This window comes from Pseudophryne corroboree, chromosome 4, assembly GCF_028390025.1.
Source record: "Pseudophryne corroboree isolate aPseCor3 chromosome 4, aPseCor3.hap2, whole genome shotgun sequence".
In the NCBI taxonomy this organism is placed as follows: domain Eukaryota; kingdom Metazoa; phylum Chordata; class Amphibia; order Anura; family Myobatrachidae; genus Pseudophryne; species Pseudophryne corroboree.
Window position 1 is genome coordinate 412,617,360 of NC_086447.1, and position 25,805 is coordinate 412,643,164.

The 25,805-nt window shown below is 43.7% G+C and overlaps 1 long non-coding RNA gene across 1 annotated transcript in view; it reads left to right on the forward strand.

Moving 5' to 3' along the window:
• The first annotated feature begins 693 nt into the window (after positions 1–693).
• Positions 694–25,805, forward strand: part of LOC134911464 (uncharacterized) — a 93,897-nt gene continuing 68,785 nt past the window's right edge. The window contains exons 1-2 of the long non-coding RNA XR_010176596.1: positions 694–725; positions 4,875–5,072. This is a non-coding gene — a long non-coding RNA (uncharacterized LOC134911464). The remainder of the gene's footprint in view (positions 726–4,874; positions 5,073–25,805) is intronic.

Consider the following 25,805-nt stretch of genomic DNA (forward strand, 5'->3'; position numbering starts at 1 on the left):
TCCATCCAGGGGCTGCTGTTGTCCGTTCTCTGTTCTGGTGTCCGTATGCGCCCGTGTCCCAAAATAAAAAGACAAAAACTAAAAATAATACAAAAAAAAAAAAATTTATTGGCCCATTAACAACAGGTGATTACTTCCATTAAGGAAGTACATAGGCGGCTTCGCGCAGCGCCGGTTGTCATGGCGCTGAAGCGCAAGCCGCTCCACTTCCGCACCACGTGACTGGGTCACATGACGCGGACGGACGGGGAAGGTTCCCCGGGTAACTCTTATAGCAGGGATTGTGGCACTAATGACGAGCAGAGAAACGCTCGTTCACAATTTAATTAGATTAGGTAAGAAGTTTGGCCAATTAGCTCATGGTTGCATGTAGTTGTTTGTAAGGTCTTTGACCCGTATTTTATCACTCCCAGCAGTTGGGTACTAAGTCACTCTGAACTATTCAGGCGTACACTATATTATTACTGCACTAGTAGCACACAGATCATTTATGGTTTATATATTTCACTGCAGCAAAAATGACTCCGATACTAATTCAGTTTCACATGTTTATTGATCAGTTAATTGATTGATTGGCTGGTGTGTGGAGGAGATTGACACAGGCCTTATGCACATTAGTTTAATTGGGGAAATGATGTCAGATGACTTCCCCTATAAAAGTTTGAATTTAGCTCCCATGGTCCATTGCAAGGACACTGGAGTACCACTGGCTGTCTGTTTGGAAAGTAAGGATTTGCTTTATACCTTTTAGAAGAGGGCTTCATTTAATCTATGATATGTATATTTTTTTGGTCAGACTGATAGGCACTTAATCCTTTAATGTTTTAACCTCTCAGTCTCTAATTCAGACTTTTTATGGTGTCAAGTGTTATGTACAAAAAAAAAGTGACATTTAAGGGTGATTTTTGAACACACATTGTGCCTCATTTATGAGTTCTAATCAGTATATATAGGATTCACTATAAGCCTGTTAGCATGTGAGCAACAAATGATATCACAATTTTTTAAACTATCACAGAGGACAGGTGATACAGCTTGTAGTTCAGTACTGCTACCATACTTAAAATCATTGGTTATTATCTAATTGACCCTTAGGTTTTTTCCTGTGTGAATCTGTATGGACAGCTTATCTGTATCTGTATTTCACGTTTGTGTTTGACACATGAGGTATGTCATGATGCTATAAGATTTCATCTGTAATAACCTTATAAATACACTGCTCAAAAAAATAAAGGGGACACTAAAATAACACATCCTAGATCTGAATGAAATATTCTTATTAAATACTTTGTTCTTTACATAGTTGAATGTGCTGACAACAAAATCACACAAATTATCAATGGAAATCAAATTTATTAACCCATAGAGGTCTGGATTTGGAGTCACCCTCAAAATTAAAGTGGAAAAACACACTACAGGCTGATCCGACTTTGGTGTAATGTCCTTTAAAACAAGTCAAAATGAGACTCAGTAGAGTGTGTGGCCTCCACGTGCCTGAATGACCTCCCTACAACCCACACAAGTGGCTCAGGTAGTGCAGCTCATCCAGGATGGCACATCAATGCGAGCTGTGGCAAGAAGGTTTGCTGTGTCTGTCAGCGTAGTGTCCAGAGCATGGAGGTGCTACCAGGAGACCGGGGTGCCGGAGCTCCAGAATTACTGACATGGGGGAAACTTTCAGTTTTTCGCAAGCGGAAATAGATCTTATTCTCTGTAAAGAATCCAGTCCAGATGATGCTATGACTGATAATGCTGAAACATTCACCGGATCTGGAGGCTCAAGCGCAGGGAAATTGACTATATGCTGCATGGAAGTTCCCTTTCAGAATATTTCAGGGAACATAAAATGCCAAGGGGATTTCGGGTAAGAAATGTCCCCACCACAGGTCGTAATAACCCGGACTTTGTACGCAAGTGGATTGCGTTCTTAAATAAATGTGCCTTTGACCTGATGATCTTGGTCATTGATGAGGCTAATAAAGAACTAATCTCTACACGGTCGAAAATTACATCATTTGAATCTGAGTCTTAACAGAAACTTGAGGATGATACATCTCAGGACTGGATCAGGAAGCTTGAATCCCAATGCCAACAATATAAAAAGGATTTATTAAAATTCAAGCAAAATAAAAAAAAATGGCTGATGCTGACTGAGGACTATCAGGTATACAGGTGGCTGTCAGGGGGTGAACCTGCGAAAGCTCAATTGAGGTTCCCCAGAGCTAGGAGACCTTGGCATAAAAGTAATGCTGCTAAGGACCGGTATGGACCACGCTCTAGCTCTGACAGTGAATTCGCTGCATCGGAAGGAGAGGACGGCTCAGGCACTAAGGAAGCCCCTTTAGGGGAAGGCACCTGGGCCGCTGCAAAACCTAGAACCTCTCTGCCACCCGCAGGGGTGGCCAGAACCAAAGGGGTTCGGGCCGTAACACAGAAACAGCATCGCTAATTTTCAATTTATCTCAGCAGAAACTAGAGCCGGCTGAAGTGGCGGTGTTGAGCAAAGGCCTGAGCTTTGTCCCTACCAATCTCCATGATTTCAGCTGGACTAAGGACATCCATTCCTTTTCACGTAAATTGAGGCTCAAAGAATTCTTTCAGAATACACCTGAAACCTCTATTTTTTTTTTCAAATTTCCTGAAACGCTCATCCAGATCATCTTTTGATCCAGTCTCTATGAATGCGTCTCTTAAGTCTTTTCATCGGCTATTGGACGATTGTATTATTAAATTTTCAGCTGCTCCTGCCAAAATTAAGTTCAATCTCTCCAAGGATGAAACTAAGGCCTTAACAGCTTTGGCGTCCTACGATGATATTGTAATTAGGCCTGCCGACAAAGGCGGGGCAATTGTTGTTCTAGATCTACAGTTCTACAGAGAGGAGATCTATGCCCAGCTGGCTGATATGGAAGTATATCGTAAATTGCCTGCAGACCCCACGATCGATTCCTTTTCAGAAAGAGCTTGAAGGGATATTGAATTCAGCTAAACTGGCCGGCAAACTCCCAGATAAAATTCATAAAGCACTCAAAGTTAAACATCCTAGGGTTCCATTACTTTACACGCTTCCTAAACTACATAAGGATCCACATAAACCCCCGGGACACCCAATCATTTCGGCCCCTGATTCCTTATACAGATCTGTTGCTCAGCTACTAGACTCCATCCTGCAACCGCTGCTTCTACATCGGGACTCCTTTTTGAAGGATACAACGTCTTTCCTAAAGAAGTTACAATCTGTACCGGATATTCCTAATGGAACTGTATTATGTTGTCTCGATGTATGCAGCCTTTATACATCTATCCCTCATTCTGAGGGTCTTGCTGCTATGAGAAACTTTCTGGAGGCTGAACATCCGAGTACATTGTTTGATCATGATTTATTTTTGTCCCTACTTGAGTTGATCCTTAACCTTAATTATTTTTTGTTTGATGGCTCCTTTTTTTTTTTACAGCTACGCGGCTGTGCGATGGGGTCCCCTGTGGCCCCATTGTACGCCAATATCTTTGAGCAGGAACACACATTTTTTTTTCCTCCAATTCTGAGATCAGTAAGAATGTCATACTTTACTGTCGTTTCATAGACGACCTATTTCTGTTATGGGGTGGGGGACACAATGCTTTGGTTGAGCTTAGAAGTGGGATCAATGGGTCGGGGTCCTCAATTAAATTCACTTATACGTGTAGTTTTACTGACGTTCATTTCCTTGATGTGAATATTCATCTTGAAAATGGCCGTTTGTCTACTCGGGTTTTTCATAAACCCACTGACCGGAATACTCTTTTACTAGCATCCAGTCACCACCCTGAGCCCCTTTAAGAAAGGGCTCCCACGGTCTCAAATGATGAGGATAGCCCGTATCTCTTCTGATCCCTCTGGTATTCCAGAGGAGTTAGATGTGCTTATATTGAATTTTGCTGCCCGTGGTTATGACTTGAACCTTCTTAATGCACAGAAAGAGGAAATACTAGGCATGTCCCAACAGTCCTTGCTAGAACCCACTACTAAACATCTTAAGAATAGGATCCCGTTTCCCAGTGAGTTTACTTCTTCTAGTGCAGGGATTAGCAGAGCCACGAAGGCTCTTTGGCCCATTGTGTCCTCTGACCCTGATCTTAAAATCTTTCACCATACCACTCCGCTAATGTCCTTCCGTCGTGGGAGGAACATCAAGGATAGGATTATGAGAACCGATATCACGGGGATGAATAACCCCAGATCCCCTAATGTCTATTACAAACCACCAGGATGCTATCGTTGCAGTGGGTGTGTCACATGTAAATTCACGTTAAATTGTAAATCGTTTAAACACCCCCACTGTGATAAGATCTATGATATTAGATTTGTATTAACCTGCTCTTCATCACATGTAGTTTATATCATTACCTGCCCATGCGGGTTAATGTATGTGGGCCAGACAATTCGCAAATTTTCAGAAAGGATGGCTGCTCATAGATCAGCCATTAAGCTCATTTTAGAAGGCAAACCTATTGACCAGCCGGTTGCGAAACACTTTAAGGATGCTGGTCATACTCTTGAGTCTCTCCGGTACTTCATGATAGACCATGTACCCCTCAGCCTGCGGGGGGGTGATAGGGCTAAATCCCTTTTAACCACAGAAACCGAGTGGATTTTGAGATTGGGTACTTGTGCTCCGGGGGGGTCTAAATGAAAAAATTAATTGGAATATGCTGTTGTAGTTTAGGTATTTGAGTATGTAGTTATAATTTCTACATGTTATGGTGCCGCTCCTACATGTTTGTATATGTGTTTTGTTTTTTCTTTTTTATTTAAGCCATTTGCACATATTGTATGTATATTTGTTGGTATTGATGCCTTTTAAAGGTCTCCACTGTTTCTATCTTGTCTGCAGCCCCTCCGCCCCCGTGGTATCAGCATGTGTCTCTTCCTGCCTCTTGAAACGCAGTCTGGAGTCAGGTGGAACGCATGAGGGTGTTCCCTAGGCGACGGACGGAAATGGAGGTGGATGTGCATTGACGTATGCGGAAGCGGGTCCGGAGGTGCGGACGAGGAGGATAGCGGCGTCAGCGGCATTTGGGTATTTAGGAGGGTAAGTGTAACATTTATGTGTGTACTGTTGCTGTTTTGTCCTGACGATGGGGCTTTGAGCCTCGAAATGTTGACTTTTGGAATAATAGTCTTTTTTTGCAATACTGTCTCTGAGTGCCGTTTTTGGTTGGAGTTACATGTATTTTTTTGTCTCTGGCACCTGAGCACGCTGAAAACAATTATGGGAGTGCCGGCTGATGCTGTATATGTAGGTAGATATATATAGAGATATAGAGATATATCTATCTCTTATTACAATACAGGTTGAGTATCCCATATCCAAATATTCCGAAATACGGAATATTCCGAAATACGGACTTTTTTTGAGTGAGAGTGAGATAATTAAACCTTTGTTTTTTGATGGCTCAATGTACACAAACTTTGTTTAATACACAAAGTTATTAAAAATATTGTATTAAATGACCTGCAGGCTGTGTGTATAAGGTGTATATGAAACATAAATGAATTGTGTGAATGTAGACACACTTTGTTTAATGCACAAAGTTATAAAAAATATTGGCTAAAATTACCTTCAGGCTGTGTGTATAAGGTGTATATGAAACATAAATGCATTCTGTGCTTAGATTTAAGTCCCATCGCCATGATATCTCATTATGGTATGCAATTATTCCAAAATACGGAAAAATCCCATATCCAAAATACCTCTGGTCCCAAGCATTTTGGATAAGGGATACTCAACCTGTATGTGTGTTACATGTTCCTACTGATTTTGTCCCACGTCCATGGTGTAAATAAAGTGTTTCTTAAAATAAACCCGCCCCCTCCCCCCCCCCCCCCCCCCCTCCCTGGGAGCCTGAACAGGTCATGCAGTAGACAGGGAGAGAGTTCAGGTCATTTGCAATACACAAATGCAGACTATCTACAGTACTGTGTTGCTCAGTTAGTTGCGTCAGAATACACTAATTTATACTCCTTACCGCTGTGTATTTGCATTTAGTGTAAAGAATCACTCCTGCAGATTTACTCTGATTTATGTGAAACCTGTGTGCACCCTTCCATTGAATGTATTACAAAGAAAAAAAATAATATTAAAGTGAATGTCACGAACACATTAAAAAAAAAAAAAAGGTTGGCACTTCATTCCCATTGGTGTTGGTTTATGCCTTAGAGGACTCTGACGCTCATACTTGTATTTCAAAAGCACGGTATTTTCCACCACCTCCCCCAACCACCCATCGCCCTTACCCCCTGGGAGCCTGCACAGGTCATGCAGTAGACAGGGAGGGAGTTCAGGTCATGTGCAATACACAAACGCCAGTGATCTACAGTACTGTGTTGCTCAGTTAGTTGCGTCAGAATACACTAATTTATACTCATTACCTCTGTGCATTTGTATTTAGCGTAAAGAATTGCTCCTGCAGATTTACTCTGATTATGTGAAACCTGTGTGCACCCTTCCATTGAATGTATTACAAAGAAAAAATAATATTAAAGTGAATGTCACGGGAACACATAAAAAAAAAAAAAAAAAAAAAAAGTTGGCACTTAAGGACTTGAACCCGGGACTCTCAGCGTGGGAGGTCGGAGCCTTCATCGCTAGCCCAGGATGCTTCATGAGAGATTCACAATTTCATGTGTAAAAGTACTGCAAAGAGCAACCCCTCCCCATTGGTGTTGGTTTATGCCTTAGGGGACTCGGACGCTCATACATGTATTTCTAAAGCACTGTGTTTATGCATTGTACATACTTCCTTTTACACAATTAGTTGCGTCTGCATACACAATCTTGCGTCTGCATACACAAGTGTTTTAACATGTTCGTTTGTGTCTGTATAAACTGTTTATATATTTTGAGAACTCTCACCGTCTGACCACTGGTCACCATCTATTAACATTAGTCGTCACTGACCATTTGCCAGAGCTGTAGATCAATCCACCACTATACGATCTAACGTACTGGATTAGTGGAGCATTAGCCACCCAGTGGTGGAGATGTGTAATGCGTGTTGAGTATCTAGTATCGCCTCAACGCGCCTGTCCGTGATTAAACTCAGCAAGCTAAGCTATCGCCTTAGCGTGACTAAACGTCCGTCTAGGCACAGAAACAGTCAAGATAACGGAGGACCCATCTGTAATATCTGCTCTTTACCTTGAGGTGAATATCTTGAAGTTTGTCATAGATGAGCGCTTTTCTAGTGAATGCTATACTATCAAGGAATTTCATAGGATTAGAGAGGTTAGGGAGATAATTTTCCCTGATTTCAAGTTTAGCAATTTATTGTGGAAGGGGGATGGTATAACAAAATTCTGAATTTATGAATCAATTGTTATTTAAGGAAACAAAGTCTACAACTTTAGTTCCCCCTGTACAGAAAGAAAACATGTTTTTAGTAGGAAATCGTATCCATGAAGTACAGAGAGTATTCAGTTTTGCACATGGCACAAATAAAAGTATCAATTTACTTCCTTTAAAACTGAAGTTGAATAAACATTTAAGTGTTGTTCTTGTTAATGGTTCCTTATTTATGGATGCCAAACCTCAGTTATTGAGGTTGCTGCATTGCAACACATTTACTTTACAAAAAGGTAACAAGACTCCTTCCTGCGAATTTTCTCTTAATATCCAACAAATCAAAACACAAAAAAAATAAGAAATAAAAAAAGCTTGGTCAGACCCGGGACTCCCCCCATTTATACCGCAGCTATTCCCGGATCGGTGCAGTGTCTTGTGGGCTGGCACTTAGAAATGATGTCATCTCCAAGCGCCCGGAAACCCTGCAGAACGGTGCTCCGGAGCGTCACGCTGGGGGCAAGCCCAGCAATCTGGAAGCTGCTGTGCTGCCCCCAGCCTCCGGCGCTCCCAGGCACCAGACATGGCGCTGCTATCTGCATAGAGAGCATGTGCCGTGTCCCCAGTCTCAGTCACTGCATAGCAACCAGCACTGCTGTATAGACAGCGTGCGCCGTGACCCCCAGCCTTTCGACCACCCGCCGGACACTGCGCTTCGGGAGGTTTGCCAAGCTGTAATGGAAACAGGTTTATGCTCTAAATGTAAGGCTCCTGCGGCTACCATGTCACATGACTATGGCTAAACAAGTGATCCTGATACACTGGATCATCCCGACAGTCCATACCTTGGGTGAATGGAAAGTAGCCCCGTTGGAAGTATTATATCATGAACGCCGAATGGCTATTTTTCGTATTGAAAAAAAGATGGAATTTAACCATAAAGGAGTCCTGGCTACACTGGCTCTCATTATTTTCCCCTCGTTCTCTGGCACGACCAGCTCCTATACATCTGCCCCATCATTAGAGCTCACCTAATATATTCCCCTGATGCAGATCCAGGTCTTACATGCACCCCTGTGGACCTTTCGGACTATGACACTGCCTATTCGACAGTCGAGTGATTCTGGTGGCCTTCTGCAGTAGGCTCTGGTGACTCTGTGCCAGTGGTGATCTTTAGTGTTCTCTATAAAAATACCATCCTCCTGCTTGTATATCTGAGTCTATCATCTCTCTTTGGCTACACTTTTCACACCCCAAGAAAGTTTGTCTGCAAATGTCTGTGATCTGTCTTCAATGCAAAATCCCCTGTTCATTAGCTGAACTTATGATTGCACACCTCCCCCCCCCCCCCCCTCCCCCCTGCCAATTGATAGTGTGCAGTATTTAAGAGCAATATCATCAAGGCCTGCAGTGAGGAATTGTCCTGCACGCATTTGTGAAGTATGCATTTGTTAAGGATGTATTTTAAGGATGAAGTTCGAACCGGAGTTAAACTATTTCCCCATACACAGCAACTCAGGACCATTATGTGGCCTTTCCTCACCACTGCCATGAGAACACCAGGACCAATGTCTACTACTCCTCTGTCCAAGAACATCATGACTGCCCCCCGGGAAAACCCCTCAAGCTGAGCAGGGAACTGAGGGGTGTGCGCATCAGGACCAGACTTCTCTGGGTCATTTCCATTGGATATTAGTGTGCTCCCCACATTCTCACACCCACCCACACTGGTCTCATGAGACCAGGACATTTATAATTTGCGCAAAATAATGTTAGTACAGTATTCCAAGAAATGTGTTTTTTCTCTTCTGTTTCTTCTTACAGAATACTTCTACCCCACTGTGTGCTATTCCTGTAATGTTTACCTCCATTGATTACACACCCTGCCAGCAGCAACCTATGCAGTGCGCCCCACATGGATGCCTCGGATGTTTCCTCTGTGTGCAGGGTGTGCTTCATTTGGATCTTTCCATGCAGGGTATAGCATACTACTACACACATGTCAGTTCTCTCATATATGCATTTGGCCCTTGTATGGCTCATCTCCCACTGTGTAACCTTCGTAGTGCGCCCAACGTGGCTGCCTTATCTGGTGCGCTTGTGGATGGGATGGTTTTGTTGGAACCTTACTCTGAACTTTAGGACTCTGCAATCTACCCATTTTGGGGTATAGTATGGCTGACCAGCGGTCTCCTGACCGCCGGTCAGCTTACTGACGCCGGGATCCCAGCGGGGAGGGGCGAGTGCAGCAAGCCCCTTGCGGGCTCGCCACGCTGCCGGTCAGCTGACCGGCGGTCACATGAATACCACCCCCATTTTGTGTTATCTCTTCTAGGGGTGGACTATTCCACCCTGGGTAATTCTACGCAGTGTGCCCAAGATGGCTGCCACACCTGGTACCTGGTGAGGGTGAAATACACAACCCTTGGAGGTTATTACCCATAATGCTTACACCAATCATGCATTATGCTTTCTGCATGCTCAAGGTTTTCTCTTATGTCTGTGTGGTTTATCTTTTGATGTATTACTTAAATCTTCTGTATTATGTGCATTATTTGAGTTCAAGATGGCGCCGCTGATGGCTGCCTCTGTGCTGCTTTGCCAAGCAGCCTTCGTTTCTACATGTATAATATGTCGAGTCTATCATACAGTTGCAATGTGCAGTATGAACTCATACGTGTAATGTTTGTAATACATGCTACGTTCTTCCCCTTCTTATGCTATGTATTCCCCCTTCATGTTGCTGCTTGGCAATGCATTGTACCACAAAAAATTACTAGTGCATGTGAGTACACCTGGCCAATAAAGCTGATTCTGATAAGAAATGGGGCTTATACATAGACAGCTGCTTACCTCCATCCATGCAGGAACAGGTATGGAAGGTTTTTTAAAGCACAACATGGTTCCTGTGGCACCAAATTACATAAAAGTCCAGGGCATGATTTAGGGTGGGCTACTGTTTCATCTAAACTGTAACCGTTCCCCAAAAATGGTCTCTCTTTGTATCCTAAACTCTTTTCTTCCTCTCTTTCTCTTTACTATTTCTTAGTCCAGGTTTGGTGTTACATAATTGATTAGAGTGCTGTTTACTGCGCATTAACAGCTATTTTCACCCATATGTGTTGTTTACAAAAAATACTTTTGAAAACTCCATCAACTCTCTGATGTTCTTTGTACCAGAATTGTGTAAGTATGTTTTTGCTGTATATCTATAAAAAAATCTTTACAAGTCTAGCTAAGATCTCCACAGAAAGTGACACTCCTAGCTGCTGCAAAACAGCAAAATATTGCAGATAATACAATCTTAGCTAGATTGTATTATCTGCAATATTTTGCTGTTTTGCAGCAGCTAGGAGTGTCACTTTCTGTGGAGAGGCACAATTGCAGTGGTTTGCCTTGTTCAAATTTGATACCTGGACGATATCCAGTGATTAGCTGCTTCAATTGGCTTTATTTAATTGAATCTGAACTGTTGCGGTGATTTGCCCTGTTCAAATAAACACTGGGACAACACACGGTGATCAGTCACTTTATGGGCTTGATGTAATCTAATTGGTACTATTACAGTGGTCCACTTTGTCTAAATTGACATCTGGAAGATATCCAGTGATTTGCCATCTTATGGGCTTAATTGAATTAAATTGATTCAGAATTACTCTAAATTTCAAAAAGGTTATACCCAGTGGATAATCAGTGAAAAGGGTTACTTCCAATTCAATTTAAATTGATACCCCATATGGTGAAATTTGGTCCGATACTATTTTAAGCATTGTTAAATTGCCTTTTTGAAGACACAATAAGATGTATGTCCATATTGTGATTCTTTGATTAATACACCCCTGATGAAGTCTGTAGGACGACACGTGTTGGGTTAGCACATTGTTCTCTGACATCTCTACAAAGAAGATCATTTTGATGTTTGAATTACCAACACAACTATTGTCTGTACAAACATTGTTTATTGTTATTCTGGGCAAATTGTAAACGGTTTTATGTATTGCTTTTTAAAAAAATAAACAATCTCTTTTTTTAAGATTATTTTATTATACAAAACTTGTACATACCAAAGTACGACATCAGCTCCCTGGGGAGATCTCATCTTTCAAAAAGAAATAAAAAAAAAATTATATAATAATAAATTATATATAATTTATTAGTGGTGGGCAACGATTAAAATTTCTAATCGCAAGATTTTCTCAAATTAATCACGATTAATCGCATTGTTATGTGCAAAACTGGATCAGCAAAGAGGCATAGAAAGGAGAGAGGGGGGGGCAGAGAGGAGATAGAGAAAGAAAGAGGCACAGAGTGGAGAGAAATGTTAGAGAAGCATAGAAAGGAGAGAAAGAGGGGGCAGAGCGGAGAGAACGAGCGAGGCACAGAGAGAGAGGAGGGCACAGAGGGGAGAGAGGAGATAAAGAGAGGCACAGGGAGGAGAGAGGGGGCACAGAGATGAGAGAGAGAGAGAGGCACAGAGAGGAGAGAGAGGGGGGGGGCAGAGAGGGGAGAGAGAAGCATGGAGAGAAGGGGGAGGTCAATGAGATTGCATGGAGTCATCAGTACAGCTAAAATAAAACTAGCTAAAATGAGATTGTGCTAATTCATGCTCCTCTATTTCACATAACTGGATGCATACTCCTGTAGCTTAACATTTCCTGTGACTCTCCTGTCCAGCACTGCACAAACAGATGACAGCAAACAGGAGAGCAAGAAGGGAGCTGCTGTCCTCCTACTCATTGCTGTCACTGGCAGCTCCCCCACACTCGCCTGCCCCGCAGCTCAGTACTGAGTTCCTGTGTATAACAGTGATGGAGAGATCCGCTGACACGGTGTGCTGCATGGGATGTATGACATCCCCGTCCCGCGCCACCTTGCTGCTGTCTGCAGGCTCATCAGGAGGGAAGGGGCTGTATCCAGAGGCGGGTGCCGGGCGGCCGCAGCACGGAACCGATGGGCAATAGCGGAGCGCAACAGGAATCCTGATTGGCTCCCGGTGCACACGTGACGCTGTGCAGTGTAGAGGACGGAAGCACAGGAGCTGACGCGTAGAGGTGAGGCTGGCAGCCGGGACCAGCAGGGAGTAGGAGGGGCGCAACATGCACCCTGCTGCGACTACATTCACTGACTGCACGGAGTGGAGGATGTAATGTGCGGTCTTTCACCTGACCACACATCACACCTCTGCTCCTCCTATACATGATCGGCGCCTCTCTGTTTGGGGGGAGGCGAGCTGCCCCCTTGCCCACCCAGTTCCGACGCCCCTGGGTGGACGTGCTGTGAGAGGATGATTGTCGGCGTTAAAATAATTGTCGCCGTTAATTAGTTAATGTGTTAACATGATATTAACGCGTTAACTTGCCCAGCCCTAATATATATCTGTATTTTGTAATACATACAAGTTTATGCCTATCTTTAGCCATGTGCCACACAAATACTACAGTATAGCACTGGGTTTATGAATCTTCAATAAACCTGAAGCTTATCTCAACCAAGTGCTATCGATACTTCAGTTTGGTAGGACCTGCACCAAAGAAACTTTTTCAATTGAATACTTGGAAATAATGAAGTAGCAAAATTATAGGAGAGCAATTTGAGAATTAGTTACGTGAAAGTGCAAATTAGTATTCTACCCACAACAACAATAAGTTAATAACAGAATATGTTAAGCAAAGGCAGTACAGATGGTGTAATGGTTAGCATTACTGCCTCACAGCACTGAGATCATGGGTTCGATTCCCACCATGGCTCTACCTGTGCAGAGTTTGTATATTCTCCCCGTACTTGCGTAGGTTTCCTCCGGGTTCTCCGGTTTCTTCCCACAATCCAAAAAATATACTGGCAGGTTAATTGGCTCCCAACAATATTAACCCTAGTGTGAATGTGTGTTCGTGTGTTCGTGTACATGTGATAGGGACAGTGCCGTAACCAGCTATGGGCTAGAGGGGCATTGCACACAGCGCAATGCGCTGTGAGGCGGAAAAACCTCCGCAGGCACCCGCCGGGCCACGGCTAGATTAAGGGGGAGTTCCAGGGTTAAGTACCCCGGGCATCCCCAATCTGAAAGGGCCACCAGCCACAGATCGGATCTGTGTTACTGATCCGATCTGCAGCGGCAGCACCGTGCTCCCCTCTGATACCGCACTGAGTGACTGCTAGCCGCCAGCGCCGCAAAGCTTTCCTAGGCTGTCTGCCGAGTGACAGCTCAGCTGTCCAATGGTGTGTGCAGCTGCAGCCTGCGCTCCAGCCAATCATGGAGCTGCAGGTTGCTGCTGCACACACCATTGGACAGCTGAGCTGTCACTCGCCAGTCAGGGAAAGCACTGATTACTACTAACGTGCACACAGCCACAGCTCGTCAGAAGAGAACTTCAAGCTCTTCTTCCACTGTGTGAGTTTTTGCCAGCAAGTTGTGCCCATATACAAAGTATATATGTGAGTGTATGTATGTATGTATGTATTTATTTGCGCATGTATTTCTGTACAAATATATGTATATATAATATACTGTTTATATAGACATTTGTATTATGGTTTTAATTTTAGACCTGAGGGCCCCCCTGTCTTAAGTCCCCCGGGACCCCCGAAGTCTTAATCCAGCTCTGATCCACACCACACTACTGCCCGCTATCGCCGCTAGGTAACTGCAGCGCTGCCGAGGAGCATGTGTGCTCTACATACCCCTTCTCCTTCCCCGCCCCAGACTGGGCTGCACCGCTCACCAGCGTTACTACGTGGACTCTGTGTGGAGCCTGGAGGATGAGGACTATAACCCGGCAGCAGCTGATCTTGGGGGATATGGCTGAGCATGTCCTTCACCAATCCTTTCTCCCCTCGGCTGCGCTCCTCAACGCCAGGCGTGATGTCAGATCATGCGCGCCCACACAGCCTTTTGGCACCTGACATTCCTCTCACCTGCTCTCTCCATAGCCCTCCCCCCGCATACCTCTCACCTGCTCTCTCCCTAGCCCTCCCCCTGCATTCTTCTCACCTGCTCTCTCCCTACCCCTCCCCCGCGTTCCTCTCACCTGCTTTCTCCCTAGCTCTCCTCCAGTGTGCCACTCTGCTGCTGCAATGTGTAAAAAGGGTGCCTCTGCTGCCATAATGTGTAAAAAGGGGGACTCAGCCTGCCTAATGTGTAAAAAGGGGGACTCTGCTTCTGTAATGTGTAAAAAAAAAAAAAAAAAAAAAAAAGGGATTCTGCCTGCCTAATTTGGAAAAAAGGTGGAATCTGCCTTCTGTTATGTGTAGAAAGGGGACTGCCTTCAGTAATGTGTAAAAAGGGAAACTCTTCTGGCAAAATGTGTAAAAAGGGGGACTCTACCTGCCGTAATGTGTAAAAGGGAGCTCTACGTGCTGTACTGTATTAAAGAGTACTCTACCTGCTGTAATGTGTAAAAGGGAGCTCTGCCTGCCGTGATGTGTAAAAGCGAGCTCTGCCTGCCTTAATGTGTAAAAGGGAGCTCTGTGGACATACCCCTTTCTCATGAAGACACGCCCCTATATTTTATCAGCGTGCCCGTGGCGCACACTTACCCTGTTTTGTGTATTGGTGGTGGGGGGGGCGCCGGTGCTGTTTCTTGCGCACAGCACTAAAATGTCTTGTTACGGCACTGGATAGGGAATATAGATTGTAAGCTCCACTGGGGCAGGGACTGATGTGAATGGGCAAATATTCTCTGTAAAGCGCTGCGGAATATGTGTGCGCTATATAAATAACTGGTAATAAATAAATAAATAAATAAGCAAAGTCCCTTCTCTTGCACAACTGCTCCAACATAATAGTAATTTTTGATGGACCCATTTCTGGCTGGGGATGCGACAGCAGAAAACATTAATAGAAATTTCAGATAGAAGTTGCTATTTTTTCAGGCTATGCATTAAACTAATTATAGAAGAGTATAGATAACAAAATGGTAGAATAAAGATTACGTAGAGATGGCCATAAAGGAAGACACATTCATGGTGTGAACAATGCGCACACTTGTTACACAGTTATCTATAAGTAGTAGATATATGGTGCTGCAGAGGTTTACATGATCAATAGTAATTGGTAGGGCATGAGATTGATAACTGTTCAATGCAGGGAAGCAAGCCTTTTGAATAAGAATAACTAAGTGCCCTGGAAAGAGGTGAATACAGTGAGCTTGTTGTATAATTGTATTCAACCACCAGGTGGCAGAGAAGTTTTAATGATTATATGACTGCTCTACTGAAGTGGAAATAGAAATGTAAAACTGCTCTTGAAAATCAGCTTTTCTGGTTGTTCTTCTGAGTTACATCAACATTTTGGATCTTCTGCAATACTCTCGCACTTCACCTTTTTATTGATGGGAACAGGAAGCTCACAGATGTTCTAATGGTGCCCATACACTTGTGAGATGCCCGGTGACGCGACATTGCGGGTCATCGCACCGGCAGTTCAGGTGCAATGAAATCGCACCTGAACTGCCAAAGTGATTACCATGCGATCATGCGATAGATCGCATGGTAATCACGTGATGGGCACGTCACCGCCGAGTAGGAGCGGCCTCCATCCGCTCCTGGCGGGTGCCCAGCGCACATCACAGTGCGATTATATAGCATGTGTTTTTAAAAACACATGCGATCGCACTGCGATTCGATAAATATTAAGTGCAGCACATACTATCTTGAGACGTGAGATTCGACCGGCGTGCCCGCGCATCGCGTTGAAAGGTACCTAAAATGTGCATACAATCCTTCGATTTCTCTCTCAGATGCGGTCGGAATCAAAGGTTAGCACCGATTATCTCAGAAGTGTATGGGCACCATTACTTAAAACTAAGAAATGCTGAAGAAATTGTAAAGCTGCACCTTATATTGGGTCCGTCCTAGTATCAAATTACATCACCTGTTGCACATACAGGTTGTATGTCATACAGTAGGACAGAAAAATACTGATAAAAAAATAAATACAAAAATAAGCAGTGTGTACATGAAGGCTATTTCTGTATGACACAAAACACACTAGCAATGTACACTGGTAGCAATACTGGTACAATGTAATATCAGAGAAGAAGTTATTGTATTGTACGTTAACTTATTTTATAATCATTTTTATTTAACCACAACTCTGAGGCACAAGTGTACAGTATCACATTTTATACTGTAGGACATTAAAAGTACTGTGATATACTGTACAGTAGTCACAGTACAGTACTAATACATGGCCTTAACACCCCGAATAAATGCAGGCTTGCACTAGATACTTTCCATCGCCTTAAGGCTAAAATAGTTGCCATTCAAGAAACCCACTTCCCTGCAAAAGCTCCACCAATAATGAAAAAATGCTAGGTATAGCACGGCATATTTTGCAAGTGGCCCTAACAAAACTCATGGTATAGCTCTTTTGTTTCATAATTCTGTCTCGTTTAAATTAAAGAATGAAATATCTGAAAAAGAGGGTAGATACTTGATCTTAATGGGAGATCTTGAGGAAAAGGCATGTACAATAGTTTCTTTGTATGCACCTAACAAACAACAAATCAAGTTTCTAAGCAAGACGCTCAAACTGATCCATAAAGTACATAAAGGTCATGTAATAATAATGGGAGATTTTAACTTAGTCCCAAATCCAAACATGGACAGAACATCAAATAGCACCATAGGAGATAATAACCAAAAGTTGGCTACGTCGAAAAAATTGTGCAATTATTAGCAAGAACCAGCATGGGTTTGTGAGGGACAGGTCATGTCAGACTAACTTAATTAGCTTCTACGAGGAAGTGAGCAATAATCTTGATCAAGGAAAAGCAGTGGATGTGGTCTTCTTAGATTTTGCAAAAGCCTTCGATACAGTTCCTGATAGGAGACTGATGATCAAATTAAAGGAAATTGGCCTAGGAAAAACTATTTGAACATGGATAAGCAGCTGGTTGGATAGCGGGGTACAGCGAGTAGTGGTCAACGGGAAGTCCTCAACCTGGTCCCCAGTAGTCAGCGGAATACCACAAGGGTCCAAACTCGGACCACTACTGTTCAACATATTTATCAATGACCTAGAAATAGGCCTGGAAAGCACAGTGTCAATCTTTGCAGATGATACCAAACTGTGTAAGGTAATTAATTCAGAATTGGATGTGGAATTACAGAATGATCTATCTAAACTTGAACTCTGGGCGTCTAAATGGAAAATGAGGTTCAATACAGACAAATGCAAGGTTATGCATTTTGGGACTAAAAACAAACTTGCATCCTACATATTAAATGGGGAATGCCTAGGGGAAACAGAGTTGGAAAAAGATTTGGGGGTTTTCATTGGTAATAGGCTTAATAACCGTACACAATGTCAAAACGCAGTAAAGAAGGCAAGTAAGGTGCTAGCGTGCATAAAAAGGGGAATTGAGACAAGGGACTCAGATGTAATCATGCCGCTGTATAAGGCATTGGTACGTCCGCACCTGGAATATTGTGTACAGTTTTGGGCACCATTGTATAAAAAAGACATCCGTGAACTCAAAAGTGTTCAAAGGCGAGCTACTAAATTGATTAAAGGCCTAGAAGGACTGGACTATAAGGAAAGACTTACTAGGCTGAATATGTATACACTAGAAAAGAGACGCCTAAGAGGAGATATTATTAATATCTTCAAATATGTAAAGGGGCACTACAAAGAGTTATCAGAGGAATTATTTATTAAAAGAACATAGTTTAGGACACGTGGGCACTCGCTGCGACTGGAGGAGAGAAAGTTCACGGAGGAAAGGGTTCTTCACTGTTAGGGCAATCAGGATGTGGAATTCCCTGCCAGGGAAGGTGGTAATGGCGGACTCTGTAATTGGGTTTAAAAAAGGAATGGATACATTTCTGAATGAAAAAGCTATCCAAGGTTATAATACTTAAAATATCAACGTGGTTAATCCGGGGTAACATGAGTTATAGTAGCTAACTAGTCATTAAACATTATTTAGCAAGTATGTAGAATCATCACAACTTAAAACAGGTTGAACACGATGGGCAATTTGCCTCTATTCAACCTCAAATACTATGTTACTATCAGAATATGATCTGTATGATTTATGGAGGGTGAAATTCCCATCTACTAAAGATTAGACTTTTTTTTTTTTCTCATGTACACTTGACATATTTACATATAGATCTAATTCTGATAGATAAATGGTCATTATAGTCCGCAATTAGCCTAAGTATAATCCTGATTGTTTGGTCGGACCATGCAGCAACTTCATGGACCTGGCAGTGTTCTAATTCTAAAACCCAACCGAGACCGTGGCGCTTTCCAGAGCACCTATTGACCTCACCAGAGTCCTTGAATGCTATTAAAGAAGGGTTAGATCTTTACCAAAATATTAACCATCCACAAGAAACAACATATATTACATACTGGTGTGCCATGAAAGCTGTCCTTGGAGGATTAACAATCCAACTAGGGGTACGGTTACGAAACCAGCATATTGCACAACAAGAAGAATTACAATTAACAAAGGTGGAATCTCTACATAGGGCTAACCCTACGCGTAAGCCTTACTAGAGAATTTACCGCTATTCGAAATCAATTACATAAATTATTCATGACTCATATGAAATCCTCACTTATCCATATATAACATAAATTTTATAATTTAGGCAATAAACCAGGTACATTTTTAGCACAAAAATTGAGGAAACAAAATGCACGTAATAATATCCCCTTCCTGATCTCTGGAAATGGTACTAAAATTATCAATCCACAGGCCATCACGGAGTACTTTGCTAAATATTATAAATCATTATATTATTTACATTTAGACAAAGAGACTATACAGCAATTCTTGCGGGATCTTGACCTTCCTTATCTTGAAGAGCAGGCCCTAGGGAGGCCAATCCTGGGATCGGCATCAGTGAGATCCCGGGATTTGGACCCAAAAATGCCGGGATTTGAATCCCGGGATTGGAGCCTCCAATCCCAGGATTCACGGGATTACATTGCACATGTGCGGGAGGGTGGGTGTAAGTAATACTACTTACTAATATTAGGCGGGCGGCAGCCATGGACAAGCTGAACGCGGCTGCACTTCAAATGTAGCACCGGCCGCCAGCCAATCAGAGCTGGCGGACCGGCAGCCAATGAAGGAAGCTGCCGCTGCAGCGGCAGCTAATCAGGAGCCACTGCTGCGGCCGCTTCCCTGATTGGCTGCCGGTCCGCCAGCTCTGGTTGGCTGCCGGGTGGCGCTTCATTTGAAATGCCGCCGCGTTCAATGTCCATGGTTGCTGCCCGCCTAATAGTAAGTAGTATTACTTACTAACACACCCTCCCTCCGTGCAGTCCTCCCGCGCTGCTACCAACCCTCCCTCCCGCGCTGCTACCAACCCTCCCTCCCGCGTCGCTACCTACACCCTCCCGCACCGCTACCTACACCCCCCCCCCCCCGAGTCCCGCACCGCTACCTACACCCTCCCTCCCGAGTCCCGCACCGCTACCTACACCCTCCCTTCCTCCTGCACCACTGCCTACACCGTCCCTCCAGCGCTGCTCCCTACAACCTTCAATGATCCCTACTGCAATCCCGGGATTGACCGTTTTTCAATCCCGGGATTGAAAAAACGGCCCGGGATTGGCCTCCCTAGAAGGACCTTAGGAAGCTCAATGCCCCCTGGACTGAAACTGAAGTCTTAGAGGTAATTAAGTCTTTGCCAAATGGTTAAGCTCCAAGCCCTGATGGCTATACAAATGTATTCTATAACATTTTTTTGGAAACTTTAGTGTCCCCCCTTACAGCTCTTTTTAATACATTCACCGAACAAAGTTCACTTCCATAGGAGCTGCTGGAGGCAAGAATAATTACCACCCGAAGGAAGGGAAGAAATCAACACTATTCCACTTTACCCCAATTGCTCTTCTAAATACAGATATTACAATCTATGCAAAACTTATTGCAAATAGAATAAACCTACACCTGTTATCAATCATCCAGGATCAAGTGGGTTTTGTAAGCATACAGCAAGCATCAGATAACACCCACAGGGTCTTTAATATAGTAGAGCAAGCACATAAAACAGGTAAAGAATGACTCTTAGTATCGTTAGACAACGAAAAGGCATTCTACTGCCTACTTTGGAATTGCCTATTTGAGACACTCAAGAAATTTGGATATAAAGGGCAAATCTTCAACTCTATTAAGGCATTATATAGCAACCCAGTTGCAAGAGTATTTAATAACGGGTTTATTTCTGCAAGCTTTTTATTTTTTTATTTTTTTTAAATAGGTTTATTCGGAGAAAAAAATTATAGGTGTAACACACACATTTCACATGTTACATGATAACTGTTTAACAACATCCTTATCTATGACAATATCAAAGTTAATGATACGTAGGAATGCACAACATTACATCTGTACCACAGCAATCACATATAATGATTAGAGAATAACGTGAAAAGGATATCATGGATATTACATAACATGTAGCAGGGAATTGTCGTCTCACGGTGTCATTAACAGTATAATTAAGCTAAGCAAAGAGGGTGTTCTTAAAATAATAAAGTTAAGGTTAAGGTTAGAAGGGCGGTGATCCCCTCGTGAGAACCTCTGCATTGTACCAAGTAGTAAATTTAACTACTTTACGCATGCCATCACGAATTGATTGTGGCAGAGTTACAACATAGGGTAGCCATATTGTAAAGAATTTGGGGGAATTGGATTCCACTCTAAGAGAGCATTCTATCCAGTCCATTTGGTACAGATGTGTCAGTCTAGGAAGTAGGAGAGTTATGGGTATAGGGGTTTTGTGTATCCACTGAGACAGTATGGTCTTTTTTGAAGCTGCCGCTATCCGCGCTAGTAATAATTTATTACCTGGAGATATTGAACAGCCATCAGGGTCATATTGATTCCAGAAGGCCCAGCGCAAAGTGGGCGTGAGAGGAATATTTAAAGTCGCTGTAATGTAGTTACAGACTTCTTTCCAGAATAGTTGTATTATAGGGCATGACCAAAGGCAATGAATGATGTCTGCATCAGGTGAGGAACACTTGAAGCAATGGGAGTTATCAGAGATGCCCGTGAGGTATCTGAGACGGGGAGTATAGTATGCCCTGTGTAAAATTTTTAAATGCATTTCTGCATAGGAGGAAGACACCAAATATTTATTAAGTAATAAGTGCCATTGTATTATGGTCTGTAAAGGGGCGTCTGGGAAGGTGATCGACCATTTAGCTAGGCCTGTGGTTTGACTATCTAAATCTATCTGACGTCTGGTGTGTGCATAGATAAAGGATGTTGGAAAGGAAGAGTGAGGATTTAAGCGTAGTTGGACGTCTAGGGGAAAGGCATAATCTGCTGGCCGTAGGCGTGTTATCAATTGTGTTGCAAAGCTGCGGATTTGAAAATATGCAAATAGTGGTATATGCAGGTTTGGAAATTTTTGTTTTAATTGAGACAGGGTGAGCATTTCTGTACAGGTGATATTCAAGAATTGATACACGAATCGTAAGCCTTGAGAATACCAGGTCTTGATTATTGCATCGGCGTTCCCGCCTTGAAAGTCTGGGTTATGGAGAAGTGGTTGGAATAAGGAGTAGGTAGGTGTCAGTCCCATGCGTTTTCGAAGGTGTCGCCATGCTTTGTACGGAGCGAGCAGTAAGGGATTCGTACGGATGGACGTCAGTGTGGAGGGGTCTGGAAAGTGTAATATGGTAGATAAAGTACCTTGGGGTAGCATATGGTGTTCTAGAAATGTATTAGCATAGCCAGAGGAACCTCTCACCCAGTCAAGGGCATACCTATAGTTAGCGGCTAGAGAGTAGTCCTCTGGGCACGGTAAATTCACGCCACCTAATGTAGTCGGTTGTTTCAATTTGAAAAGGGCTATACGTGGACGCTTATTTGTCCAGATGAAAGTGTTAAGGGCCTTGTTAATTGTTTGAACATCTCGTTTGGTCAGAAGAAATGGGAGCATTTGGATCGGGTATAGCAAACGGGGGAAGGAAATCATTTTGTACAAGTGGCATCTACCCAAATATGAGACTGGTAAGCTCTGCCAGTGTGTAAAATCTTCCATCATTTTATTAATGGATGGAGGATATAAATAAATATATATCAGGAAGCGCTTCGATCAAAACAATTTTTTATAATTTATTAAAAATCAATAATATGCAATTTAATATATCAAAATTGTAAACATAATATAACTAAATCATTAACTTTCTCACTCCTGTCTCCAATGTTGCATTAGTCCATAATGACAATGATCATTATAATGATTAGTATTAGTTGCTGTGGGGTCTGACCGCAGCTGTAAGTGTCCTGTATCGTAGTGTGCAGCAAAGAGAGGATCCCTCTTACCGGACTTGTAAAGTTCTCATAAACCACGGAGTATTAGCAGCAAACTCCAGTAGCAGTCCGTGAACGTCTTATTTTGCACCACAGCCTTGGAGACACTTTCAATGAATGGGTCGTTTAGATGGTCCTTACGCGTTTCTCCGCCCCTATCTCACGGCGGTTTCGTCAGAGGAAACCGCCGTGAGATAGGGGCGGAGAAACGCGTAAGGACACTACGATACAGGACACTTACAGCTGCGGTCAGACGGGGGTGTAGCATAGCGCCGGGATATCATCATACTGGCGCCCTCCCTCCGTCTGTTCCCCTAAGTGTGCTCATTGCAACAATTGACGGAGGAAACACTGCATGTTGGCGTGCCAGCCACTATAATCCTCATGTTGCTAATAAACTGACTAACAAAAGGAGACAAGTGCAATACGGGCTAATTATTTCAAGACCCCACAGCAACTAATACTAATCATTATAATGATCATTGTCATTATGGACTAATGCAACATTGGAGACACGAGTGAGAAAGTTAATGATTTAGTTATATTATGTTTACAATTTTGATATATTAAATTGCATATTATTGATTTTTAATAAATTATAAAAAATAGTTTTGATCGAAGCGCTTCCTGATATATATTTTTCTCTGACGTCCTAGTGGATGCTGGGAACTCCGTAAGGACCAGGGGGAATAGCGGCTCCGCAGGAGACTGGGCACAACTAAAGAAAGCTTTGGAACTACCTGGTGTGCACTGGCTCCTCCCCCTATGACCCTCCTCCAAGCCTCAGTTAGATTTTTGTGCCCGGCCGAGAAGGGTGCACACTAGGGGCTCTCCTGAGCTTCTTAGTGAAAGTTTAGTTTTAGGTTTTTTATTTTCAGTGAGACCTGCTGGCAACAGGCTCACTGCACCGAGGGACTAAGGGGAGAAGAAGCGAACCTACCTAAGTGGTGGTAGCTTGGGCTTCTTAGGCTACTGGACACCATTAGCTCCAGAGGGACCGAACACAGGCCCAGCCTCGGAGCTCGGTCCCAGAGCCGCGCCGCCGGCCCCCTTACAGAGCCAGAAGCAAGGAAAAATCGGCGGCAAAAGACATCAGTCTTCAACAAGGTAGCGCACAGCACTGCAGCTGTGCGCCATTGTTACTCAGGCACACTTCACACTTCGGTCACTGAGGGTGCAGGGCGCTAGGGGGGGGCGCCCTGAGCAGCAATGTAAACACCTTGGCTGGCATAAATACACCACATATAACCCCCAGGGCTATATGGATGTATTTTAACCCCTGCCAGAACTCACCAAAAAGCGGGAGAAAAGGCCGCCGAGAAGGGGGCGGAGCCTATCTCCTCAGCATACGGGCGCCATTTTCCATCACGGCTCCGCTGGAAGGACGTCTCCCTGACTCTCCCCTGCAGTCCTGCACTACAGAAAAGGGTAAAAAAGAGAGGGGGGCACTAATTTGGCGCAGTTTTAATACTAACAGCAGCTATAAAGGGAAAAGCACATTTTATAGTGGTATTCCTGTCTATATATAGCGCTCTGGTGTGTGCTGGCATACTCTCCCTCTGCCTCCCCAAAGGGCTAGTGGGGTCCTGTCCTCTATCAGAGCATTCCCTGTGTGTGTGCGGTGTGCCGACATGTTTGAGGAGGAAAATGAGATGGAGGCGGAGCAATTGCCTATTATAGAGTTGTCACCCCCTAGGGAGTCGACACCTGAGTGGAGTTGACGACATGAGACAGCCGGCTACTCAGCTTGTGCCTGTCCAGGGGTCTCAAACGCCATCAGGGGCTTTAAAACGCCCGTTACCTCAAATGGCAGACACAGACACGGATACTGACTCCAGTGTCGATGATGAGGAGACAAACGTGACTTCCACTTGGGCCACACGTTACATGATTGAAGCAATGAAAAATGTATTGCATATCTCTGATAATACAAGTACCACTAAAAAGGGTATTATATTTGGTGAGAAAACTGCCTGTAGTTTTTCCTGTATCCGAGGAATTAAATGAAGTGTGTGATGAGGCGTGGGTTTCCCCCGATAAAAAAACTGATAATTCCTAAAAGGTTATTGGCATCGAACCCTTTCCCGCCAGAGGATAGGGCACGTTGGGAAACACCCCCTAGGGTGGATAAAGCGCTCACACGCTTGTCTAAACAGGTAGCACTACCCTCTCCTGATACGGCAGCCCTAAAGGAACCTGCCGATAGAAAGCAGGAGAATATCCTAAAATGTATATACACTCACACGGGTGTTATACTGCGACCAGCAATCGCCTCAGCCTGGATGTGCGGTGCGGGCGTGGCGTGGTCGGATTCCCTGACTGAAAATATTGATACCCTAGATAGGGACAGTATATTACTGACTATAGAGCATTTGAAAGATGCATTTTTATATATGCGTGATGCACAGAGGGATATTTGCCGACTGGCATCAAGAGTTAGCGCGCTGTCCATTTCTGCAAGAAGAGGTTTATGGACGCGGCAGTGGTCAGGTGATGCGGATTCTAAAAGGCACATGGAAGTATTGCCTTATAAGGGGGAGGAGTTATTTGGGGTAGGTCTATCAGACCTGGTAGCCACGGCAACTGCTGGAAAATCCACATTTTTACCCCAGGTAGCTTCTCAACCTAAGAAGACGCCATATTATCAGGTGCAGTCCTTTCGGCCCCATAAGGGCAAGCGGGCAAAAGGCGCCTCATTTCTGCCCCGTGGCAGAGGGAGAGGAAAAAGGCTGCAGCAAACAGCCAGTTCCCAGGAACAAAAGCCCTCTCCCGCCTCCGCAAAGTCCTCAGCATGACGCTGGGGCTTTACAAGCGGACTCAGGCACGGTGGGGGCCCGTCTCAAGAAATTCGAGACGTCTCCCCCTCGCCGTTTCATAAAGTCTGCTTTACCGACGTCTCCCTCAGACAGGGAGGCAGTATTGCAAGCCATTCACAGGCTGTATTCCCAGCAGGTGATAATCAAGGTACCCCTCCTGCAACAGGGAAAGGGGTACTATTCCACACTATTTGTGGTACCGAAGCCGGACGGCTCGGTGAGACCAATTTTAAATCTAAAATCCTTGAACACTTACATACAAAGGTTCAAATTCAAGATGAAGTCACTCAGAGCAGTGATTGCAAACCTGGAAGAAGGGGACTATATGGTCTCTGGACATCAAAGATGCTTACCTACATGTCCCAATTTACCCTTCTCCA